At 39.6% G+C, this 16,592-nt stretch overlaps 1 long non-coding RNA gene across 1 annotated transcript; it reads left to right on the top strand.

Annotated features, from left to right (window-relative positions):
- Positions 1-6,280: 6,280 nt before the first annotated feature.
- Positions 6,281-7,347, top strand: LOC131634267 (uncharacterized). The gene is made up of 3 exons (XR_009293516.1): positions 6,281-6,459; positions 6,554-6,862; positions 6,946-7,347. It is a non-coding gene; the product is annotated as an uncharacterized LOC131634267 (long non-coding RNA).
- Positions 7,348-16,592: the final 9,245 nt, after the last annotated feature.

The following is a 16,592-nucleotide window of genomic DNA, read 5'->3' as shown; positions in this document are numbered from 1 at the left end:
TACAATAAGTATTTTGAAAACATTTACATCACTACGCCAAATTTAAGCTGTAGCAGCGCAGCTACTAAAGCGCTTTTAGCAAAAGCGCTCTCGTAGGGTTCGCTAAAAACAAAATTAATAAACAAAGGGAAAATGATGCAAAAAAAGCGCTCTGGTAGGGGGGGGTATGAGAGCGCTTTTAAAAAGCGCTCTGGTAGGGGGGTGTATGAGAGCGCTTTTAAAAAGCGCTCTGGTAAGGGGGGGGGGGGGGGTATGAGAGCGCTTTTCAAAAGCGCTCTGGTAGGGTTGTCTATTAAAGCGCTGGTATAGGGGGGTTTAATGAGAGCGCTTTTTAGTCAAAAGCGCTGGTATAGACCAGGCTATGAGAGCGCTTTTCAGAAGCGCTTTAGTAGCCTTTATTACTAAAAAACCAAAAACACGCTTCTCACCGGTTACTGTTTCTCACTTTCTCTCTTTCGTTTTCTGTTCTCTGCACGCGAAAAACCCTCACTGTATCTACATCATCCTCCATCGCCCTTCCGTCCACCACCATCGGTGCCATCCACCACCGTCGGCGTCCCTCCGTCTACACTCGTTTTCTCCTCCGTCTTCATCCAGAACCTCACCGCCGGTGAGTTTTAGGCTTCATTTTCTTTTGTTATTTTTCTATCACTTATTTTTTCAGTGATAATTTTGGTATCAAAGATTGGACTTCTGCCTGCAACTTGTTTGATGAAATGCCTGAAAGAAATTTGATAGCATTTCTATAGTAAAACAATTGTATTCATATTAAGTTTATTTTCATATTTAGTTTATATTCCAAGTTGAAATTTGATATAATCCATCGGTTTAGTTTAGTTTAGTTCAGAGATTGGGAATGATTTATGGGTTTAGTTTTAAGGGTTTCAACTAAGGGATGTTGTTTTTCTTTACCTTGCACAGTTGCACTGCAATTTGAGAATGAAGCATATTACATGTTTGATTAAATGTCTTTAGAGTGTATTGTTGAGTATGAATGATATTGTGCTTCTCTTTGAGTTTTGGTTTTGGTTCATGTTCATGGCTGCCCGATTTCGTTGTGTAAGACATGTTTGAAGTGAACTTAAGTATGTGTTAATAGGTTGGTGTAGTGGCTTCCCGGTTTCTAAGTTAATTGATTCAAAGGTGGTTGGAATTGATCTCATGTTTTGAAGTGGAATTAAGTCATATTTTGTATTGATATTATTTGATTTTGATAGCTTACGGTTATAAAATAATTTTGTAGTCATCTTAGATTTGGTTATAAAATAATATTGTATTAAAGAATTCAACACAAGTTTTCCTCAAATTTATTGGTTGTTGTGTTTCATGTGTTTGTTGATATGAGGTATTGCCTTCAAATTTGTGATGCTCTCTAAACTTTAGACATGTTTTTGGAACTGATTTGTTTTGCAATTTCATTTTATAAATAGAAGAAGTGGCTTTTAAATCACCCTAAATTGGTGCAGTTTCTACTAATAGTGGTGTGATGGGGGGGTCCAAAGAAGGGTATTGTAGTTGCTCGCTTTTGCGACAACTTTTTGTGTGCTTTCTCGTTAGACATTAATGCTGCCCCGTTATGAAAATACATGCTAAATTGTTGTTTTCTCATGAGATATAATTGCTCCACCTTGATTTCTCCATTTGTATGACTCGACTATGATTTGTGGTCGTTTTCACGCCGTTGTTTTGACATGCGTAGTTGCTGCCCCGGTTTCTAAGTAGTTGTTAAACTTTGATTTGCGGTACTATGTATCTAGAATTGCTATAACATCTGGGTGATGATTATTTTTCAGGGGATATTAACGATTTTTTAAAAGAATATCACTAGAGACATCAGATTAGCTTACGGTGTGTGGTTCCAGAAGTTTCTGAATTTCTCTAAAGGTAATTAGTTATTCTTTTGCTATAGTTTCTGAATTTCTCTAAAGGGGACTGAATACTAATAGTTTATTTTTAGATTATATTAAGTAATACTCATTTTTGTTTGGTACAGTGGATATTTGTATTTAACTGCATCGTGTGTGTGTGTTTAATTTTACAGTTACTTTGAAGTCTCTGGTTTCTACTTGTACAACGCCGATTCAAACCTACCCATCTCCCACATCAAGTCTAACTCAGGTTACTATCCCTTTCTTCTTGCTTATAGTTTGTTATTTTCTGCTTATAGTTTATTGTTTATGGTTCTATTTAATATCAATTTAGTGTCTCCCAACCAGTTTTTTGGTTTGTGGACTTATATTACCTTGAAATAAGGTAATGTTTTCTTTAAGAAATAGGGTATTCTGATTAGGTATTCTGATTAGGTATTCTATTATGATGATAGCTATTTATTATCTTGACAGAATTCCTTAGTACCTGATAGAGAAACCAAGAAGCATTTGTTTAGCTTAATTAAGACATGGATAAGACATGGATGAATTCAAACCGATTGTCGAAAGAGTACGAGAAATGGGTATGGGAATTCGTTGAGTTTGCGGTTGCGCACTCCGAAGACCCGCTTCGAATGCCGTGTCCTTGCTTGGGTTGCTGTTATGGGGGTAAGGTTGACGGGAATAAGTTGGCATCCCATTTACTACGGTTTGGAATTGATAGAAGTTATACATGTTGGACAATGCATGGCGAGAAAAGTAACGGGAATGCTGAGTCGAGTTGTAATAGGAAGTATGCTTCAAACGATGATTGCACAGACACATACGAGTGCGATCGAGTCGAAGAGATTGCAGAAGCGCTTGAAGAAGATCTTGGGGATTGTCCCAAAATGTTTGAGAGGTTGGTAAGCGATGCAGAGAAACCGTTGTATGATGGTTGTTCAAAATTCACAAGATTTTCTGCGGTGTTAAAGTTGTACAACTTAAAGGCGGACAATGGATGGTCGGATAAAAGTTTCACAGAGTTATTAGCCCTTATGAAAGATATGCTACCAAAGGATAATGTTCTTCCCAATCGAACGTATGAAGCCAAAAAGATGTTGTCCTCTATTGGCATGAGCTATGATAAGATACATGCACGTCCAAACGATTGCGTTTTGTTTCGAAACGAGTATGCAGCGTTGAATGAGTGTCCTAAATGTGGTGTCCCTCGATATAAGAAAAAGTTGTCTCCTGCTAAAGTCTTATGGTATTTTCCTATAATTCCGAGATTTAGACGCATGTATCGTAGTGAGACCGATTCAAGACACTTGACTTGGCATGCAGATGAAAGAATTATTGATGGAAAGTTGCGACATCCGGCAGACTCACCACAATGGATGAAAGTTGATACTTATTATCCTGAATTTGGAAAAGAAGCAAGAAACCTTCGGTTGTCATTATCTACTGATGGAATAAACCCGCATGGTATTCAAAGTATCTCGCATAGCACATGGCCTGTGATTCTTATGATTTATAACCTACCTCCGTGGCTATGCATGAAGCGTAAGTACATGATGTTATCTATGCTAATTTCTGGGCCTAAACAACCAGGGAATGACATAGACGTATACTTGGCACCGTTAATCGAAGATTTAAAGTTTTTGTGGGAGAACGGTGTGGAGGTTTGCGATGGGTATAGGAAGGAAAGTTTCAACTTGAGGGCGATGTTGTTTGGAACAATTAATGATTTTCCAGCATACGGAAATCTATCTGGGTACAGCAATAAAGGTCAAAAGGCGTGTCCTGTTTGTGAAGATGAAACCGATACGACACGATTGGAGCTTTGTCAGAAGAATGTCTTTCTCGACCATCGTAGATTCTTAAATTCTAATCATCACTACCGTGGGTGGAGAAAAGCATTCAATGGAAAGGCCGAACATCGTACAGCCCCGCCTTTTTTGTCAGGTGATCAAATTTTTGAAAAGGTGAAAGATGTGAGCACTCAGTTTGGCAAGCCTTTTGCACATTCACTTGTCAAGGGTGGGTGGAAGAAGAAGTCAATTTTTTTTGAACTTCCATATTGGAAGTCGTTGTACGTAAGACATTTCCTGGATGTTATGCATATTGAAAAAAATGTATTTGACAGCGTCATAGGTACGTTACTCAATATACAAGGAAAGTCTAAGGATGGCCTCAACATAAGGAAGGACATGGTAAACATGGGAATGAGAACTGAATTGGGACCCGTGACGAAAGGAAAACGAACATATCTGCCACCTGCTATTTACACTCTATCTAGAAAGGAGAAGAAAACATTGTGTAAGTTCCTCAGTGAAGTTAAAGTTCCAGAAGGCTACTCTTCAGATATTAGAAGACTTGTGTCCATGAAAGACCTCAAGTTAAAGAGTTTGAAGACGCATGATTGCCATGTTATAATGGAACACTTTTTACCAATAGGTATACGTTCTATTCTGCCAGAAAAAGTAAGAAGCGCAATAACTAAGCTGTGTTTCTTCTTCAGGTCAATTTGTAGTAAGGTGGTCGATCCCGCGATCTTACCAACATTGCAAAAAGAGATAGTTGTTACTTTATGTGATCTTGAAATGTATTTTCCTCCCTCGTTTTTTGACATAATGGTTCATCTAGTTGTTCATCTTGTGAAAGAGACACAATTGTGCGGACCAGCTTATATGAGATGGATGTACCCTGCTGAACGTTATATAAAAATATTAAAAAGGGTACGTGAAAAACAGAAGTCGACCGGAGGGTTGTATTGCCGAACGATACGTTGTTGAAGAAGCGGTTGAGTTTTGTACTGAATATCTGTCAAATGTTCAATCAATTGGACTCCCCAAATCTCATATTGTCGAAAAAAAAGAAGGAAAAAGGCTAATTGGAAATAAAGTTGTGACAGTATCAATGGTCGAACGGGATCAAGCGCACTTGTATGTTCTGCACAATGAGATTGAGGTTGAGCCGTATGTTGAAATCCACAAGGTTGTTCTCCGAGATTTAAATCCAAATAGAAATGAGAACTGGATAGTACGAGAGCACAATCGAAGTTTCATACCGTGGTTTAGGGATCATATTTATTCAAAGTATCGTTCAGATCCTGCTTCAGTAACAGAAAGGTTGAGATGTTTAGCCTATGGTCCAAGTGTAATTGTGCTTTCTTATAGCGCATACGCAATTAATGGATACACATTTTATACCAAAGAACAGGATGATAAAAGTACTATGCAAAATAGTGGTGTTACCTTGGTAGCTGAAGCAATGCACATATCAAGTGCGAATGACTTAAATCCAAAATTTGCAAATTTGTCATATTTTGGGGTTATCGAGCGCATTTTGGTGTTTGATTACGCGAAGTTTCAGATTCCTGTATTTGGTTGCAAGTGGGTTGAAAATAATAGTGGCATACGAATGGATAAGTCAGGATTTTTGCAAGTGGATCTCAATAGGGTAGGGTACAAAGATGAGCCTTTCATTCTAGCCTCTCAAGCTAAACAAGTGTTCTATGTCAATGATCCGACAAGTACGAAATGGTCTATAGTGCTTTTATCTAACAAAATAGTTGATGAAAACATTGAAGATCAAGGTGATATTGGTGTTGGCATTGAATCTTGTACAAGAAACGATCAAAATGAGAATGAATCGTGTACTAGAAATGATCATAATGAGGGTATTTGGATCAATCCAACCGTCCGCGTTGTTAAGAGACGCGTAGAACACAATCCTACCAAGAAAAGAAAGAGACGTTAGTGATAAAGGTAATAGTATACATATTCCGACAAATTTTCTTTATTCAATTTATACCGATTGTTTTATTCAATAGTATAGTACTTATTCAATTTTGGTGCATATTCTCGTTTTGTACATAACTTTTGAACCATGTATCCGTTTGTTGACTTCTTTACATGTAACTATACTATTTTGACGATTCCGGAGCTGCTCATGCACTTATCTTTACATTTCGGGACTGTTTTTTTATCGGTTTTGCTTCTGCCCGTAATCAAAAGTCGGGCTTAGGGTCTGAATTTCGGAAAACCGACTTTATTTTTGAGTCCGTGGGGACGTTTTACCATAGCCATGTAAATTTCGTTCAATTCCGACAACTTTCTTTTTTGACGCTTATTTTGATTTGTACCGACTTCGTTTCCGATTTACTTGTACATGCATGGTTTGACTTCCATTTGACTTGTATAGATTGTTAGCTTATTAGTAGTGTACTAATGTGCTTTAGTTTGTTTGATACAGGTTCAATGGCTCCGGATAGAGATGCTCCACCTGAAAACTCACAAGAAAACTCACAAGAAAGAGATGCTCAACAAAGAGATGCCACGGATACAAATGCTCCACCTGATACTGAAGCAAAAGAAGTTGCACGAGGCATCACCATTATGAAGGGAATCATTCAACATAGAGACCAAGGATTAGTATACCATTTGGATTGGAATTCTGATAAACAAGCAATTGGTCCTAATTCTGCAAAGTTGACAAGCTATATTGGTACACTTGTTCGTATGCATATTCCGGTCTCCATAGCTAAATGGAATCTGAAAAGCGAAGAGTTGGATGCTAAAAAAAAGCGATTTGGGACGAGCTTCAGGTATATATCATATATGGTTAATTGTTGTTATTATCTTGACGATAAATTGTTTAAATTACTTATACTAACACACTATGCGTATGTTTTTTTGCAGAGGACTTTTGAGATACCAGATGATCGTAGACGCTACATACTTAGTTTGGCCGGCAAAAGATATAGAGGGTGGAAAGCTTTTTTGACAAACACCTATCTTAAGGATAAAGATGGAAACTTTCTTGAAGAGGCACCGGGACGGCCAAAAAAGTATGAGATCTTCATTGATGAAAAAGATTGGGCTGAGTTTGTAAAGCAAAGAGATGAAGATTTTCGGAAAAGGAGTGCCACGAATAGTGCGAGAGCATCCAAACCCGCGTATCCATACAAAAAAGGGCGTTTGGGATATGCACGCTTAGAGGATAAAATTGTAAGTAAATAGAAATACGTTTAATTAATTGTCTAAATGTGCATGTTTTATTTGACGATTTTATCATTTGTGTCAATGCATAGTTAGAGGAGACTAAAAGTGAGGAAACTTCACTTCCTGTACATGTGTTGTGGAAGGAAGCTCGTGTGGGCAAGAATCAAGCTGTCGATCCCGATGTTCAGAGAGTTTATACTGAATGTGTAAGTATAATGTTGTGTCTTTAATTAAATCAAATGTTTTTTAATATATAAATGATTTTTTATCTCCACTAATAATTATTGAAATGTAAATGAATTACAGGAGACCTTGTCGCAATCGGTATCCACCGGTGAGGGGAGCGTACTTAGTAGAGCACTAGATGCTCCTGAGTATCCCGGTCGGGTGAGGGGTAAGGGTCATGGTGTGACTCCAACCTCTTTTTACAAGAGTCCTAGGAGAAGATCAAATCTTACCAATGAAGAAGTGTTGCAAAAGTTGCAGGAATTGCAAGCACAAGTCTCCGAATTGCAAAGAGATAAAGATATGTATATGAGAGAAAAGTGCAACACTTCATCGGTGAAAGAAACTAGTGATAAGGCTAGTATCAACTGTCAAAGGAAATTTCCCGAGGTAATTATAAATTTTTTCCTTACAAATTGTTCTATTTTATTAATGATAATGACTTTATATTTACTATTGGTTTAGGGAATTTCATCTTGCCAACTATACTTATCGTCACCGAATTATCGACTAGTTGGCAAGGGAAAAGTGCACAACACTTTGGGAGATTTACTTCACCATAGACCGCTCCCGGATGGACACCTGAAAGTATCGGTGGATGTTGTATTAGATCATGATGCGATGCTACCGGTACCTGACATGGTCTCAGAGACGACATTGCTGCGAGATGCAATAGGATCATTTGTTGCATGGCCCTCGGAGCTCATTACCATTAATGATGAGGTATATTGAAAACGATTATGAATCATTTAGTTTTCGAATGTCAATTCTAAACCGTTTATTAATTATGTTTTACATTTTAATTTTAGACTGCTCCTATAAAACCCGCAATTAAGGGTAAAGGGATTTTACAGGAGGAGGAGTCTGTTGCATCACTAAAAGAGGTACATTTAAAGTGTTAATATATAATTTGAATCTAAATCTGCATGATTTTTTATTTTACCTAACTTATATGATTTTTAGGCATCCGCTCGGGAGTCACAACAAGTGACGCAGCAAGTTCGTAGCGTACCACCCACTGGTCCTCCGAAGATAGCGGCAAAAAAAGGCGGTGCTTTTGTGGCTCGGTACCGGACGACGCTCGCAACAATGGTTGATATGTCCGATTTGAAGGATGGTGCTTTACGTGAAATAAATATGGATGAAAGTGTCTTCGGTATTGAATTCAAGTCACATATTGCAATTGATGACTTGGAAGAGATTTTTACGCATGAACAACTAGGCGTCGGTAATATGCACTCATACATTCGGTAATATTCACTCATCCGATATATTATTTAATTAGTCCCACAATATAATTTATTTACACATTTCAATGAAAATAATCTAATGTTTATTATGTTTTTATTTAAGGTTGTTGTATGACAGAGTGTTGCGCGGTGAAGCAACTGGAAAACTCATCGAAACAAAACAATGAAGTCGCCATCGAACATCTATTTATCCTACATACAGGAATGGAAAATATCGAAGAAAACCAAATAAACAAGCAATGGTCTCAGAGAACGGGTAAGGGTGTCTGTTACGTGAGGGGAAGGTATTAGCACCCCTCACGTCTGTGGTACTCCACAGGATCCATTCTTGCTAATTTTTCTGATCTAAAGGTGTGTGTGTGTGTATCATGCTATGTGCTAAGGGAAACATGCAATGGAAGGCATACAAATAAGAAAGAAAAGTCGAACAAAATAAAGAAAAAGAGAAAAGTCCGCTCGCTAGGGTGTTCGTACCCTGTGCCTACGTACCTCCAATGTGCAATGGAGAAATCAGAGCGCCGTAGTTCGGCCCAAAAGTTTCTGTTTCTATCTCGATTCACGTCTCCTAGAGAGACGGAACCGAACGCCCTAAGGGAGCATGCAAACAAGAAGCATCACAAAGATCCTAGCAAACATGGCATGTGAACAGGCATCACAGATGAAAACATGCGAACAGGCATCGCAAATAGAAAACAGACATGTAACAGGCATACACGAATGTAAGTGTGTGAACAGGCATCACAGATGAAAACATGCGAACAGGCATCGCAAACAACATGTAACAGGCATACATGTGCAAGTGTGTGAACAAGCATCACAAAGATATCATACGAACAGGCATCACAGATAAGAAGATAGTGAACAAGCATCACAAAGATATCATACGAACAGGCATCGCAGATAAGAAGATAGTGAACAAGCATCACAAAGATATCATACGAACAGGCATCGCAGATAAGAAGATAGTGAACAAGCATCACAAAGATATCATACTAACAGACATAGCAGATAAGAAGATAGTGAACAAGCATCACAAAGATATAGCATACAATCGAGCTCCGCTCGAGAAACAAACAAACTACCGAAGTAGTAAACAATGCACATGCAGCACACAAACGAGCTCAGCTCGTAAAGCAAGCAAACTACCGAAGCAGTGACCTGGGGACTGGGGAGACGTTCTAGCTAACGGGGAAAGTCCTCCGAAGCCACCGTCCACGGGGAAAGTCCTCCGAGACGGGTAAACAAGACAAAAAATAAATGTTCTAGCTAACGGGGAAAGTCCTCCGAAGCCACCGTCCACGGGGAAAGTCCTCCGAGACGGGTGAACAAGACAGAAAATAAACGTTCTAGCTAACGGGGAAAGTCCTCCGAAGCCACCGTCCACGGGGAAAGTCCTCCGAGACGGTTGAACAAGACAAACAATAGACGTTCTAGCTAACGGGGAAAGTCCTCCGAAGCTACCATCCACGGGGAAAGTCCTCCGAGACGGTTGAACAAACGAATAACGGGAAATAAACGTCTAGCTAACGGGGAAAGTCCTCCAAAGCTACCATCCACGGGGAAAGTCCTCCGAGACGGTTGAACAAACGAATAACTGGAAATAGACTGAAAACAGTAAACAAACAAAAACAGAGCCTCTTTCGAGGGCTTGGCCAGATGAATGCCTAGGTCCTACTTCTCATGGCAAATATGATGCTGCATGCCTACCCTACTTCTCATGGCAAGGTATGGTGCGCAAAAGAGTAAAAAGGACAAAGGAGATACCGAGCGGATAGCAAATCCGCAGTGAGCTAGCAACGCAAGCAGAACCAGGAAACTTCACGTAATCTTACATCCAGCAAAGCCAGGAGTCCAGTATGAGCGTCAAAGCGATGCGGTGTGAAAATAAATCACAACCGCTATATGGTGCGTATCAAACACAACCACACAAGAAACCTGCAAGAAATACAATCCAGACAATACAGGAATACATCTTAATGGATGAGAGATCATGAATAAGTTCGTGTCCCACAAATAAAGTGGAACACAACGCAACTGAATCCCAATCGAACTCTCTCAAAGTACCTTGCACAAGCTAGCACACTTATTAGAAATAACAAGGAAATGCGAATAGAGTCGCTTAATCGGATTATGAAACAAAATAGAGGTAAAATTCTAATTAAATTCTAAGAACAATATCTAACAAGAATATTGTTTTTTATGGCATTTTCATCTAAAAGTTAGAACTAAACTAAGTAACGAAACAATTAAATTCTAGCAAGGAAAGCATATTTTTTATTATTATTTTTTTTATAAAACTAAAAATCTAACAAATGTAATTGATTTTTATGGAACTTTATCATGTAAACATCTAACAAAAGGAATTAGTTTTATTACATGTTATTCTCTAAGAAACATATGAAAACAGACTACTACTAACATGAATTATGAGAAACAGGGGGTTAATTGATGGAATCAGTGGTACAGAGAGAAGCAAGGGCGCGGGCCCAGGGTGTAAGGCCCAAGGAGCATTGTTCTTGTTAGCAACAAAAAAACATGGGGAGTGATAGGCTATGAGGGGGTGAGAACTGGAATTTTCGTGTGTCCAGGCCCAATGCTTTGTTTTGGTCACATTTTTTACATCAGATTTTATACCATGATTTTCTAATTATTCACATGAATTCTATTAAATCTCAATTTAAATGCCACACTAATCTCACTTAATTCAATTAACAACAAATTAATCAAAAACAGGAAATTAGGGTAAACAAAAGTGACGCATCAGATTACCTCTGAATAATTCATCTCTCTCTCCCTCGCAAAAGCGTAGACGGCGGCCGGAATCGCCGTTCCGTCTCCGATTGCTCACTCAGATCGCTCGCTCCGCCTCACTCTCTCGATCTCCCTCTGAATCGATCTCTCACCTCTCTGTTCATATTCCTATCTCAAACTTCTTCTTCTTTCTTCCGCGTTTTGATGTTGTTATTTATGGTGAACATGTTGCGATGCTGAAATCGTAACGATTCAACGATTGAGGATGGAAGAAGTGTTGCGAAGATGTTGATTTGCATTCCGTAGATTGAATATTGGTGATAAATGGAGGATGATACGATTCATGGAATTGAAGATCGAATGGGAAGAAGATTGAAGGATTTTTGCTGGAAATTCTATGGATCATTGTTCAGAGAATGGTAATTGGATCAGGTATCGATCTCTGATTCTGTTATTTTTGGTTACGGATTTTCTTTCTTCTCATTTTAAAGATGATGATCGAAACGCAGAGGAAACGGTTATGGCGATGAAAGATGAAAGTTGAAGCCGTTGGTTGCAGGTCGCGCTCTTGAAGACAATGGAGCTCGTTGACCAGTGATTGACGAAATTGCAGATTCGTTAAGCGGTGATGTTGCTGAAGTTGTTGAGAAGATTGATGGTTGATTGTGAAGTTTTTGTGAATTGATTTTCTGGTTTATGAATCTTTTTCAGTGGTAGAGATTTTCTGTCAGCGATTGGTGATGAAGATTAACAGTGGAGATTGAAGAATTATCATGGATTGGAGATGAAGATTGTTCGATTCTTTCTATGAATTTTGGTGCGATGAAAAAGATGGTGAATGCAGAGATTGGATGAGAAGGGCGATGAAGGTTGTTGAGATGCAAAGCAACGTGTGAATCAAACCTGGAAAATGATGAATGAATCGTGGTTGATGATGAACTGAGATGAAGATTTAGGTGGTTGATGAAGAACTGAGATCGAGAACTCGCTCTCGTTACCAGTTTTCTCTTTTCTTCTGTTATGAATCGTGAGAGAGATTGAGGAGAATCTGAAGTTTGTTACAGGTTGTTCCGATTCTGTTATCCTCCCATGAATTTCTTTGCTGAATTTCTGTTATAGCTAATCTTCAAACCGGTTTTTCTTTTTTGGTTGAATCTCCTCCTTCTTTTATGCTGCTGTTGATTATTTTGTCCGAACCGGTTCGGTTTATCTGCAGGTTCGCTTATCTCCTGGCTGGATTCGGTTTTTATGGTTTATGTAGGTGCCAGGCTCGGTTTATTTCGGCGATGATGCTGCAGGTTTTGTTCAGGTCCCAACGGTGAATTGTTGACGTAGGGTGGTTTTTCTTTGAATTGTGCAGCAAGCTTTGGTTTTATTGCAGAGTTTGCGATTCGGTTTTGTTGCATTTTAACTGCAGGTCGGTCACTCTTGGTGCAAGCTGAATCGGGCTTTTTATGGGATTTTGTTAGATGCAAGGAGACTTGGAAATTAGGAGGATGGCCAAGATTAGACATGGAAAGGTTTAGGATAGATATTTTTGTAATGAATAATTGTAGAATCTTGGAATGTATGGACATTTTTGAGAATTTTTATTGTAATGAATGATAAATGGATATTGTATGGATATTGTAACTTGGAATTTTTGTATCTTGTAACCATATGAATACACCTTCCATCCTTGTATGCTTAAAACTATTTTGACCCAATCTTGAATTGTGAAGTATTTTTGAATTTAAATCATCACTTAAACGAACTTTACTTCAATGCAATCCTAACTCGATCAATGAACCAAATTACTTTCGTCAAAAACGACAAACAAAACCTTGATCGCCACTTCACTTCTTTGTGCCATGATCCGCATTCGAACTCTAATCCGACATAACAATAACATCTTAAGGAATCCTTGAAGAATATAAGAATTGAAGCACACAAGAATATCCTGACATGGAACCCAATGAATCTCAGTTGAATTAACGATCGCGCACATCATGTACAATGGAACTCTTTATCATTTTTCTTCATTTTTGAACGACGAAATAGACGTCTTTGATAACTTATAGCACGGCGAAAGAGGGCAAATTTTGGGGTGCAACAGCTGCCCCTATTCAAACTTCTTGAACCTAACGAGTGAGAAATGAAAGTTTCGAACCGTTGAGGTGGAAGAAGATTGAATACCAGAATGAACTCGAAAATTTGCCCTCTTGATCAATAGAAGATTCCATCTTGCAATAAGAAGGAATGTACCACCCCGCAAGTAGGGAGAAAAAACCTCAGTTGACCTGGATAATTAAGTAGCTCCAACTTGCGATAAGAAGGAACAGATAACCCCACAGGCAGGGGAAAAGACTTCAATTGATCTGGGCATCAAGAGAAGTAACATCTCGACTGATCTGGGCATCAGGCGTAGCAGATGTCTTCCGAACCGAAATCGGGGATAGTTGTCTAAGTCGATCTGGGCATCGAAATGAGATATTCCGGTCGATCTGGGCATCAATGCGTAGTAAGTATCTCTGGTCTGGGTACCAAGGCGACATCTCCATCTGATGCAATTAAATCATCAGGCAGATATTCCAACTGATCTGGGTATCAGCGGCTTGCTCCTTCGTAAGATCGACGAGATCCGGAGGCAGTTCCCTCAACTGAAAGTCTGGTTTATCAGGAATAGGAACAATATCTCTTCTGAACTGTGTACGCCGGGAAAGGAAGTCTTTAAACTGATCTAGGTTCGACGCTAGAAAATAAGTAGAACAATCCTCTTCTGAATGACAAAGTCAATCAGGCAGATATCTCCATCTGATCTGGGTATCAGTGGCTTGCTCCTTCGTAAGATCGACGAGATCCGGAGGCGGTTCCCTCAACTGAAAGTCTGATTTATCAGGAATAGGAACGGATATCTCTTCCGAACTGTGTGCGCCGGGAAAAGAAAGCGTCTTCAACTGATGGTTAAGCATCAGGACTGAGCAGGCGGGTTTCTTCTTCTGAACGAACTAAATCGTCAGGGAGTAGATATTTCCAACTGATATGATGTATCAGAGGGTTTGCTCCTTCGGAATATCAGTAGAGATTCGGAGGCGGTTCCTTCAACTGAACAGGAATCAGGATAGGAACAAATATCTTCAACCGATCTGGAGACATCAGGAATAAGTAAGCCTTCAACTAATCTGACGGTGTCAAGATAGGGAGACAAACTTCTTCTGATTTGAACATCAGGATAAGCGCCTGAAATGATTAGGCGAGTTGCTCACTGGGAGGCATTTGTATCTTGATAACTTTCCTGCAGAAAGAAACAAATATGATATGATTTATGCATGATGCATGTATGAATGTTTGTGGAATAACTTTCTTGAGAAGGAAGACGTTATACTCTTTGAGAATGCAATGCGAATGATGCATGATTGGGACGCTGCTTCGGGGAGCAACGGAGGAGCACTGAATTGCTGAAGAAGTCCTAGAGAGTGTATGGAACTCTGCGGGGAGGACAAAATGAGTGACCAAGGGTCACAACTGTGAGCTGGCAAAGATGGATTAGAAATCTGCTAGAGATGATCAAATCTAGACGCGAGCTCTGGGTGGGGAATAAATCCTGCTTGGGGATATGAACATCCCAATTAACTGCTTGGGGAATACCCTGGAAACTTCACTGGAGAAGCAAATTCTCGACACACTGGGGATGAGGAGATAAGAGCAAGTCATGGAGACAACTCTGATGGGGAATGACAAACTTGCTGGTGTAGGACGCATTCCGCTGGGGAAATCCTTGACATAAACAAATTTTGCTAAGGATGCACATGAATCTATGTTGAGGAAAGAACTCAGTGGGGAAGATGAATACTTCTACATAGAGATCCACTGGGGAGATAAGAGATCCGCTGGGGATAAGGAACTTGGCATAGGAACCTCTTGTTAAGACAACTCCACTGGGGGATAAGATGACTCTCCTGGGGACAACAGGTCAATCTGTTGGGGAGAGAAACGCTCTACTGGGGGAACGAGGAACTCGGACAAGGAACCTCATTAAGAGCTTGTTGGGGAATCAGATACCATTCAATCATGATTCAACTGAGGAGAAGACATTCTACCGGGGAATAAGACTTTTGAAGCACGAAAATTTCATTGAGATGTGCTTTGCTGAGGAGATGAGAATCTCGGAACAAAGAAAACCTGGTTTGGATGCACTCAGCTGGGGAATGAGAATCTCTCACTTGGATAAATCTGCCGATGTGCTGATGTGATGTACTCGAAAGGATGTACCTGCGAGATAAACAGATGAGAATGCCCCATGATATAGCATGAAGTCCACGGGATTTCCTCACATGGAAGAGGATAGTGATGCTCACCCACAATGAGCAAATGCAAGAGCAAACAGATTATCAGACATCTGAGCTTGAAACTTTCCAAACAAGCAATGGATTCAATGAGTTGACAGGCAAGCAGTGATTAGAACACCAAGCAAGTATCGGCCGGAGCATCAAACAGGCATTGATTCTCCAAGATAATGCCACCAGGAAGTGGGCTTAAGAAGTCAAGCAAGTGTTGACTTCAAAGGGACCAAACATGCATTGGCTCTCATAGTGTTCTGCATATTCATATTGATTGTAATGATGCCAACAAGTATTGGACTTTCAGCTTCTGACTGTTGAGGATAATAACCTAAACTTCCTGACGGTCTTTGAATTCACAAGTAGTTTAGCTCGGGCTTGAAATTAACCTGATTACATCCTGATGAGAAGCAAATGCCAATGCATAGTGTCTTGCCCTAGCCTGTAAGGACTTTGAAGAAATTTGTCTTGCAAATACTTCCTAAGATTTGTGCTATCATAGCCAACTTGCCCCAGTACCATGAACTTTGGAACCATACCTCTGTCTGACCTGTATTGGAGGTAGCTTCAACTATGCTTGGGTGAATGCCCCTGATTGATTAGCACTTTGAGAGATTCCTTGAATCTTGACTTGATTGCCTCAGATTGAGTGAAAACATACTCGATAGAGTAATCAATTGCTTCTTGTGCCCCTGAGGGTGATCAGACTTTGAAATATTGCTGCCTCTGCTCAACGGAGTTCTGAAGACAACTTGTCCTTTGGGAGGAATACACTTTTCATCTGAAGTTCATGATGGAAACTTTCTTGATGTTAAGCACTTGTTCATATGCAAAGAATGTTTATTATGAGAAATATAATTCAAATGCAAAGAGTATGTTTGTCTTGAAGTTTAAAGAAACATTTGAAAGGATGTCGTAACATCGGTTTTTTTGTTAAAGAAAGATGGTGTGATACCAACTCAAGCATTTAGCGGATCTCCTAGGAGTCTGCTTACCGTATTCTCGTGTATAGTCTGCTTTAGAATTAACCCATGCTTCAGTTAGGACCTTTAAGGGTTATAACGTGGCCAGGTTCACGGTTTGAGAAAAAAGGATTTTTAGGCTCAAAATTATTTGGTGCCCACCCCCTTCGTGATGTTCTCCAGTCCTAAGTTCAGTAAACTCGATGCAAGCATTCATCTTTCAACAGGA

This window comes from Vicia villosa, unplaced genomic scaffold (assembly GCF_029867415.1).
Source record: "Vicia villosa cultivar HV-30 ecotype Madison, WI unplaced genomic scaffold, Vvil1.0 ctg.001274F_1_1, whole genome shotgun sequence".
Classification (NCBI taxonomy): domain Eukaryota; kingdom Viridiplantae; phylum Streptophyta; class Magnoliopsida; order Fabales; family Fabaceae; genus Vicia; species Vicia villosa.
Note: the sequence above shows the minus strand (reverse complement) of the source record. Positions and strands in the feature narration are given on the sequence as shown.